Source organism: Piliocolobus tephrosceles, chromosome 6 (genome assembly GCF_002776525.5).
Source record: "Piliocolobus tephrosceles isolate RC106 chromosome 6, ASM277652v3, whole genome shotgun sequence".
Lineage (NCBI taxonomy): Eukaryota > Metazoa > Chordata > Mammalia > Primates > Cercopithecidae > Piliocolobus > Piliocolobus tephrosceles.
The window spans coordinates 2,388,598-2,398,507 of record NC_045439.1 but is presented as its reverse complement, the minus strand read 5'-3'; the positions used below and the strand labels follow the sequence as shown (position 1 = coordinate 2,398,507).

The following is a 9,910-nucleotide window of genomic DNA, read 5'->3' as shown; positions in this document are numbered from 1 at the left end:
TTGAGGGGCTCACTTGTTATAAGCTGTGGCTGCATTTCAATGCATTACTTGGTCAAATAAGGAATGTGTGTCTGAGACTAATATTCATCCACAGAAAGTTATCCAAGTGGGTTATATTTATAAGGCTGTGTTACTATTTAATCTTGGCTTGATTTTAATGGCAACATGGGTAGTATTCCATTTACCAAGGTTAAAATGTGAAAACTCATTCATTACTAAGGTTCCAGTTCCTTTCTGTAGATTCTCCATTCTCAGAATGTGACATTTTTATTATGCATACGATGAATTTTGAAAAGGGATATTCTGCGACCATTGAAAATCATGAGAGACTGCATTTTTTCCTCATCGACTACCCAGAAATCTCTCAGAAGTGAGGTGAGGCACGTAGTGGGGCTGTGCTACTGGTTTTATTTACCTGCCAAGCAGAGCATTGTCCTAATCCTGACAAAGGGGTTCCTATTCGGTGAGTGCCGACTTCCCTCTCTTCTAGATCAATCTCATTAGAGGAACCAAAACCACATTCCTACAAGTAAGTGAGGTGCCTGGCTCTCAGGCCACCTTTGCATTTCTGAAAGTGAAGGCCCATGCAGAAAACTGTTGGAAACATGACTGGCTTTTAGGAGGCCGACTGCGATCATTTTCACAGCATATGCTTCTCCAAAAGCCTAGACAAAAACGATTTTTTTTTTTCGAGATGGAGTTTTGCTCTTGTTGCCCAGGCTGGAGTGCAGTGGTGCAGTCTCGGCTCACCGCAACCTCCGCCTTGGGGGTTCAGGCGATTCTCCTGCCTCAGGCTCCCAAATAGCTGGGAGTACAGGCATGCGCCGCCACGCCTGGCTAATTTTGTATTTTTAGTAGAGACGGGGTTTCTTCATTGTGGTCAGGCTGGTCTCGAACTCCCGACCTCAGGTGGTCCGCCCACCTCAGCCTCCCAAAGTGCTGGGATTACAGGCATGAGTCACTGCGCCCATAATGATACTTAGAATAATGATATTTAGGAGAAAAACCTCCATACATGTGCCTGTGAATAAATTACGGTTACTGTGGAAGCCGCGCCAGGCAGCCCCTACCCAGTAAGCAACCTTTGTGCTGACCTTCAGGTCTACAGAGCAGTTGCCCCTTCCATGGGTGCGGCAACCAAGCAGAGCAGGGGCAGAAGAGGGGTGTTTCCCATGCACTGTCCCTTCCAGTCTGTCTCAGAGGGGCATCAAAATGAGAAAGAGCTTGTGGAGTTCAAACCTTACATTTCTGTTGTGGGTTTTTTGTTTCTTTCATTGCTGATTTGCCACGCAGCTCAGGGGCCCTTTAGGTGGGAGAAATTGTTGCTCTTCAAGGGAGTAAAGTGAAGATGGTGCCTTAGAGGTGTTCTAACAGTGCACAGGGAGTCCTGGGGTGACGCCCCCATGACGAGTAGAAGGAACTCAGTGTCCTTGTCAGTCGAAGAGAAAGAAAACAGTACAACAGCTATTTTTGTTTGTTTTGTTTGTCTTGGGTTTGTTTTGTTTTGTTTTGTTTTTGAGACAGCGTTTCGTTTTGTCACCTAGACTGAAGTACAGTGGCGCAATCCCAGCTCAGTGCAGCCTCGACCTTCTGGGCTCAAGTGATCCTCCCACCTCAATCTCCTGAGTAGCTGGGACCACAGGTTTGTGCCACTATGCCTAGCTAATTTTATTTTTCGTACAGATAAGGTCTTGTTTGTCTTGGGTTTGTTTTGTTTTTGTTTTTGAGATAGGGTTTCACTCCGTCACCCAGACTGAAGTACAGTGACGCAGTCACAGCTCAGTGCAGCCTCAACCTCGTGGGCTCAAGTGATTCTCCTGCCGCAACCTCCTGAGTAGCTGGGACCACAGGCTTCTGCCCAGCTAATTTTATTTTTCATACAGACAGCTACGCCCAGCTAATTTTATTTTTTGTACAGATAGGGTCTTGCTCTGTTGCCTAGGATGGTTTGAATTCCTGGGATCAAGCAATCCTCCTACCTCAGCCTCCCAAAGTACTGGGATTACAGGTGTGAGCCACCTCACCCAGCCCCAATAACTGTTTTTGGATGGTTCCTTGGAGAGTTCCATTAAAGGCTGGGCACAGTGGCTCGCGCCTGTAATCCCAGCATTTTGGGAGGCTGAGGTGGGTGGATCACTTGAGGTCAGTAGTTTGAGACCAGCCTGGCCAACATGGCAAAACCCCATCTCTACTAAAAATACAAAAATTAGCTGGGCGTGGTGGCATGCACCTGGAGTCCCAGCTACTCGGGAGGCTAAGGCAGGAGAAGAGCTTGAACCCAGGAGGTGGAGGTTGCAGTGAGCCAAGATGGCACCACTGCACTCAAGCCTAGGTGGCAGAGCCAGACCCTGTCTCAAAAAAAAAAAATCGAACACCACACACTAACCCTCTTCTCTTCCTCCCTCTCCTGGCTTAGCCAGTACGGTAAAGTCCTTGAACGGCGTGCTCCCTGGCCCTCAGGAGAGGACACTGCCTATCAAGTAGAGACTTGGTAAGGAAATTTTTCCCATTTCTAAGATGGAGAGTTCTGGACTCTGGTCTTTCTCCTTTCACCATCTTCCTGTCACACCAGCATCAGCATCAGTTACACAGTTGTGTTGCCCTTTGTGTCTACTCTCCCCACACTTACTAGAATGTGAGCCCCAGGGGGCAGCGATCTTCGTCCTTTTCCTTTTTCTATTCCAAGTACCTAGAATAGTGCTTGGCGAAGGCACTGTTAGTTCAAAATTAGTGTTAAAAAAAAAAATGATAGGAAGCAAGCAGGAGACACATAGCCAAGTGCAGGACATTTTCAGTGGCTTGTAGTCAAAAGTGTCACTTAGGTCCCCCGAGCTGCCCCTGCCGCGGATGGCCCAAGGATGAGATAGGTGTCTGCTCTGGGGTCATGTTTTGGTTTATAGCCTGGCCTGTTTGGTCTCCAGGAGCCCTTTGAGTCTTGCCTGTTTGACAGAGAAGACTGAGGCCCAGAGGATGGAAGGGATGGGACTGGCACCCAGTGAGCTTTTCGCTTCACCAAAATGCTTACACAGGTGATGTCCATCATTCAGCTTGGGTCAGGGACAGACCATGCACATTGTGGTGGTGGGTGCTATGGACATGAAGTAGATGACATTTACCATCGGCTGTGGAACTGGGAGTTAAACCCTTTGGCTTACCACCCTAATCTGCATCTGCACTAGAGAGTCACACAGCCCAGGCAGTGTTTGGATTTCAGCCCTGGGAAAGAATAGCAGCCTGCCGCTTGGTGGCAGCATGTGAGCTGGGGTTTAGTGGGGAGGGGGGCAGTCGTGTAGGCATCAGCAGTCCTAGCACCAGGCCGAGGCGAGACCCTCTGAGTGGAGTCCAGGTCATTAAAGGGCCTGAACGGGTCTCTCTCAGAAGAAGGAAAGCTGGTCCTGAGGTTGGAGCCAGGGGAAACTGGGGGCCACTGCAGGCGTTCTTTGTTGCCATCGGCTTTGGTTCAGTAAGCTTTGTTGATTTATTTTGGTTTTTTGTAGTTGTTAGAGTGATGGGGCTGATTGCCTGTAAGTTCTGAGGTTCTTATTTGCGTTTCCAGCTCCCTGGGTATTCATTCATACCTGGTTTCTGGCTGTGGTGAAATGTCTTCTGACCAAGTGGGTTGACAAACAGGGGGCTTCACTGGAGCGGTGGCAGGGGGCACGGTCACTGAACAGAGAAAAAACTCAACTCATCCTCATCTCTGAGGGGGCTCTTTCCCCCAGCCAGTGCCTTCTGCAATTTCCTGATCTATCTACATTCCACCCACTTAACCCACCTCTAAGAGTTATTTTAAAGCAGCATTCTAGAACCCATCTCTCAAGCAGGAGTGAAGTCTCCAATGGCTCATCCTGTGCCTCTCCTGCATCTGCAAGCACCTGCAGAGCCGGGACACTCACAGTCCGCCCCCAGGACCTGTGGGGAGAGTTCGGCTGCTTCTGCTGCTCCACATGCACATGGGCCTCCTCACCAACCACCCTGGCAGTCGCCTGCTCTTGGGAGCTTTAACTATTCAAGACTCAGTGGCCAGGCACAGCGGCTCATACCTGTAATCCCAGCACTTTGGGAGGCTGAGGCAGGAGGATCACTTGAGGTCAGGAATTCGAGACCAGCCTAGCCAACCTGGTGAAACCCTGTCTCTGCTAAAAATACAAAAATAATAATAATAATAATTAGCCAGGCATAGTGACAGTGCCTGTAATTCCAGCTACTTGAGAGGCTGAGGCAGGAGAATCACTTGAACCTGGGAGGTAGAGGTTGGAGTGAGCTGAGACCTCGCCACTGGACTCTAGCCTGGACGACAGAGCAAGACTCCGTCTCAAAAACAAAAACAAGGCCAGGCACAGTGGCTCACGTCTGTAATCCCAGCACTTTGGGAGGCCGAGGTGGGCAGATCACGAGGTCAGGAGTTCGAGACCAGCTTGGCCAACATAGTGAAACCCCGTCACTACTAAAAATACAAAAATTAGCCGGGTGTGGTGGCACGTGCTGAGACCACATCACTGCACTCTAGCCTGCGCAACAGAGTGAGACTCTGTCTCAGAAAAAAAAAAAGACTCAAGTATTTGAAGATTAAAAGTGTGTTCCCTCCCTGAATTCTTTTTTTTTTTTTTTTTTTTTTAGAGTCTCACTCTGTTGCCCAGGCTGGAGTGCTGTTGCGCGATCTTGGCTCACTGCAACCTCTGCCTCCCAGGTTCAAGCGATTCTCCTGCAATCTCAGCTCACTGCAAGCTCCGCCTCCAGGGCGCAAGCGATTCTCCTGCCTCAGCCTCCCAAGTATCTGGGATTACAGGCGCCCACCACCACACCCTGCCTCCTCCCTAAATTCTTGCTTCTCCAAGTTAAGCTGCCCCAGTTTGTTCTAGAACAAAACAAGAAGACTTCTCATCAGTCATTTGTTCATGTGTTCATTCATTGCAGCCATATTTTGAGGGTTAAGATAGGAGAAGCTCCTCTGTGCTGACCCTTGGAGATACAAAAATAAGCAAGGTAAAACCTCTTGGCCTCGACCAGCTCATCGCACAGGGAGGCAAGGGGCACTGGTGTGATACTAGGACGGGCTGATGCTGCATTCAGGAAGACCAGGGCCCTGGCCAAAGGGAGCCGGGCCTGGGTGCAGGGGAGGCGTGTAGAGGAGGCAGCGCACCGCGTCTGCTCAGTGGGAGAGAGAGGAGTGGCACGTGCAGAGGCAGGCGCCAGGGGCCTGGCTCATCTCCGACTCAGGCGCGGGGGCAGCGGCTGGGCCGCCAACTCCTGGGCAGGCTCACTCTTGTCACCAGCCCAACATGTTATGTCTCAGACACTGAGACACTGCACTTCTGTGAAGAGGCGTTCATTCCCCAGTACTTCATTAGGGAGTGACCTAGCAAGCTTTGGGCAGGGTTGTGCTGCTGCCAGACCAAAGCAGACTAGTGCTGCACCAGACAGCCAGAGCCTGGCGATGCCAGAGAGCCTGGCATGAGACTGCCTGTGCTGGCTCCTTCCAGAGCAAGGCCTGCTCTGACTCGCCTCACCCTCCTCTCAGGAGGGAGCTGCCAGCAGGCGTGGGTAGGCGTGAGCACATTCTCAAAGCAGTTATGTTTTGCATGGAAGTCAGCTGGGAAGTAGGAGCATATGTAGTCATGTTCATTAATGTGGCACCAGAAGTCCCTGGGTAGATGGTGCCTCAGAGACCATTTCCAACCTGCGACCACCCTCCACTCCACCCCTTCCCAAATGCACCTGTGCACTTGCAAGTTCTGCCCTGCCAGTCACTCCCCGGCTATAGGCTGGCCTCTGCTGCTCGTTAGCACACAGCTTGGCTGTTTCTGGGCCATGTGGTTCTCGTGCTCTCCACCCTAATCCATTGGCCACTCCTCTGCTACCTCCATTCTTTGGGCTCTAGAGGGCTCCAGCAAGCTTGTCCCATGCTGCTCGGACATGTCCTCAGCCTGTCGCCGTGGGTGGGTGTTGCTGCTCCCCAGAATGGCGATGCTGTGTGTCCTTTTGTACTGACACCACTAAGTACATAGGGTACATTTTGCTGGCTTGCATTTCCTGGTTCAGGAATGCCTTATCTGAAATGCTTGGGACCACCCGCCCGTGTTTTGGGTTTAGGGTTTTTTCAGATTTTGGAATATTTATATTATACCTACTGGTTAAGCATCCCACAGTTGAAAATCTGAACTCCGAAGTGCACGTGCGAGCATTCCCTTTTAGCATTACATCAGCACTCAGGTTCGGATTGTGGAGTAGTTTAGATTTCAGATGTTTGAATTTGCCATACTCCACCTGTATATTTCATTAATTTCACCAAAACACTGGAACTTTGCTGACAAAGTAGTCATGTTATCCTGTGTCAAGGCCAGGATAACAGAGGAAAACAAGCACCATGCTCTTTTCTGACCTCAAGCAAGAGTGAAGAGGGTCAGACCAGACTTCTGGCCCCTCTGCCACAGCGCTTTGTCCCCCAGGTAGGCACTGCTGCTGTGACTTGGATGGGGGCTGCAGCACGGGGGTCCCTCAGAAGCACAGCAGTTTTGGGGCCAGGCATAGTGGCTCACACCTGTAATGCCAGCACTTTGGGAGGCCAAGGCAAGAGGATTGCTTAGTCCAGGAGTTCAAGACCAGCCTGGGCGAGTAACATGGTGAGACCGCCGTCTCTACAAAAAAAATTTTTAAATTAGCCAGACGTGGAGATAAGCTCTTGTGGTCCCAGCTACTGGGGAGGCTGAGGAGGGAGGATCACTTGAGCCCAGGAGATTGAAGCTACAGTGACCTGTGATCCTGCCACCGCATTCCAGCCTGGATGACTTCAAGACCCTATCTCAAAAAAAAAAATAAAAAGTAATAAATTTTAAAGGAACAATTTTGGGTACAGATGAATAGCACTGCCTTTATTGTTTCTCTTTTTCTTCTTCCTTTTTTTTTTTTTTTTGGTTGAGTTGATTGCCATATTTATTTTCCTTTTGAGAGTGTAACACATTTGAAGTGCCTTTTAATATGTTGGATAGTTGATGGGTCAAAGGTATTGACAAAACTAGACTTTTCATTTTAATTTTAATGGAAGTTTCTGTCTTTTTGCTGTAAGTTGTATATTTCTGAAATAGCTTTGATGTGTGTTAACACAGACCACATATACCAGTAATGGATGCAGCTGAGTATAGGTGGAATGAGAGCAATGAAGGAAGACCTAAGCCCTGCCCTGGAGGCAGGCCGCATTCTCAAGAGAGAAGGCTCACCAGCTGAGCAGTCCTCTAATGGGGAAGAGATGAGAACAGAGCCCAAGGGAAACGGGGATGCAGAAGGAGGCCCTCTGGAAAGGAGGCCTGGGGCAGGCAGGGCAGTCCTCCCAGAGGGCATTCCGGCGATTGTGGGAAGCAGAGCGCAGACATGCAGGAGGGAGCCCTGCCCCAGGTTAGGCAAACAGGCAACAAGCGCATCTGGAGGAGTTGGTGCAGTCCTGAGTGCAAGTGGGTGTGGAGTAACTGGAACCACTGGGCCAATTCCTCTGCAAGTCCAGCAGGATTCCAAGCCAAGCCCCACACTGCATGAGGTTCATGAATGGGGTAGAACAGGGTCGCAGCCCCATCACCACAGCAGGGATGGTGCCAGCACCTCAGGAGTTGGTGCCAGGCTGCACACACGCAGGCGTTTCACCCCACAGTGCCAAGGACGGCCTTGTCCTCACAACCTGGGTGGCTGCTGGAGCACCTTGACACCTGGCCACCCCTGGCTGCATGGGAGTCTTGGAAATGGGCTCCCACAGCCAGGCAGCTGCGTGCAGGCTGGAAACCAGGGCGTTGTCACTCAAGCAGAGGAGAAAATGGCTGCTAGGGGACCACCAGCATCCATGCCATGAAGGTGAATCAGAGACAGGTCCCACTGGCAGCAGCACTTTTATCTTTTGGGGGACTTAAAGTTAATTTTGTTAAGCCTTGAATTTTGTTAAATCCCCAGCCCTGAAAAGGGTGTGAAAATCAGGACTTCTGAACCCAAGCAAAACAATACAAAGTTGGATTTGGGGAAAAAGGTGGAAAGAGTCCAACCAGTTGGGCACAGTGGCTCACACCTGTAATCCCAGCACTTTGGAAGACTGAGGTAGGTGAATGGCTTGAGCCCAGGAGTTTGAGTCCAGCCTGGGCAACATGGCAAAACTCCGACTCTACAAAGAAAAATAATAGAAAAAAATTAGCCAGGTGTGGTGGCACATGCCTGTAGTCACACAGCTACTTGGGAGACTGAGATGGGAGGATCACCTGAGCCCAGGGAGGTCAAGGCTTGAGTGAGCAGGGATCGCACAACTGCACTCCAGCCTGGGTGACAGTGAAACCCCGCCTCAAAAAAAAGGTCAGTGCAGAAAGCCTCTAGCCAGACTGACAAGTACGCGTGTAAAAAACCTCAGCCTGGCCGGGCGTGGTGGCTCACGTCTGTAATCCCAGCACTTTGGGAGGCCGAGATGGGCGGATCACCTGAGGTCAGGAGTTTGAGACCAGCCTGACCAACATGGAGAAACCCCATCTCTACTGAAAATACAAAATTAGCCGGGCGTGGTGGCACGTGCCTGTGATCCCAGCTACTCTGGAGGCTGAGGCAGGAGAATCTCTTGAACCCAGGAGACGAAGGTTTCCGTGAGCCAAGATCGTGCCATTGCACTCCAGCCTGGGCAATGAGACCAAAACTCCATCTCAAAAAATCAAAATAAAAAGCCTCAGCCTTCTCAGCAGTGCCAAAAAAGCCTCACTTTTCTAAGCTGAAATGCTGTCATCTGCTCAGTGGAAACCTCACAGCCAGAAGACTTCTTGCCAATCAAATGACTGTTTTCTTTTTACCTGTGGGAAAGGAGATTAACTTCACATCCACGTGGGTCCAATGTGCAGCCCCCTAAGGGTGCTCTGGGAGGCTTTAGGAAGTGCCCGCTGGCTCGAAATAGAAATGCAGAAGCAGCAGCCTGCCGCCGGGCAAGTGCAGCCTTTTAAGCCACTGCTAAGACAAGCAGGCCCCAACTGTGGGAGGCTAGAATGTTCTGTAAAGAGCAGTGAGGCAGGCGTGGTGGTTCACGCCTGTAATTCCAGCACTTTGGGAGGCCAAGGCGGGCAGATCACTTGAGGTCGGGAGTTTGAGACCAGCCTGACCAACATGGAGAAACCCCGTCTCTACTAAAAATACAAAAAAATTAGCTGGGCGTGGTGGTGCATGCCTGTCATCTCAGCTACTCAGGAGGCTGAGGTAGGAGAATCGCTTGAACCTGGTAAGCGGAGGTTGCAGTGAGCCAATATCGGGCCATTGCACTCCAGCCTGGGCAACAAGAGCGAAACTCAGTCTCAAAAAAAAAGGAGTGAAAAGAGCCTAGGAGTTGGAGCTGGGCGACACTGGGCCGGTCCTTTCTTCCTCTCTGAGCCTGACTTTCCCTGCCTGTGAGAGGCCTCAGGCTGTGGTAGTGGTAGAATCCTGCTGCTTCGGTGGGCTTCTACAGACTGGAACACATGACAGCATTTTTTACAAAACACCATTTAAAAAATTATTTTGGCTTATATAAGTGATACGTGTGCCCTGTAGAAAATTTGGAAAATATAAAGAAGGAAATCACCTGTTACCCCACCACCCACAGTGACTACTGTTCTTTGGGCTTTTTCCATACATACTCTGTGTGGGCTCTCAGAGCACAAGCTGTTTTATAACCTGCTTCTGCGCCTGAGCTTTCCTCAGCATGTCACCACCTCACTGGATTCCTCAACACTGTCGTCCCTGTCTGCACAGGACCCCAGAGGAGGGGTGGGGCTGCAGCCAACTCTCCAGTGTCAGCAAGCCCTTCAGTTTCCCTGTTCTCAGTGATTGTATCACTTCTATTTCTGTAGGGCAACGGGACTTGAAGAAGGGGGGCTGTTTTGCCCCCCAAGGGGCATTTGTCAATGTCTAGACTTTTGATTGTCAT

At 50.4% G+C, this 9,910-nt stretch overlaps 1 pseudogene; it reads left to right on the top strand.

The window, feature by feature from the left end:
- The first annotated feature begins 281 nt into the window (after positions 1 to 281).
- Positions 282 to 6,598, top strand: LOC111538165 (annotated as a pseudogene).
- Positions 6,599 to 9,910: the final 3,312 nt, after the last annotated feature.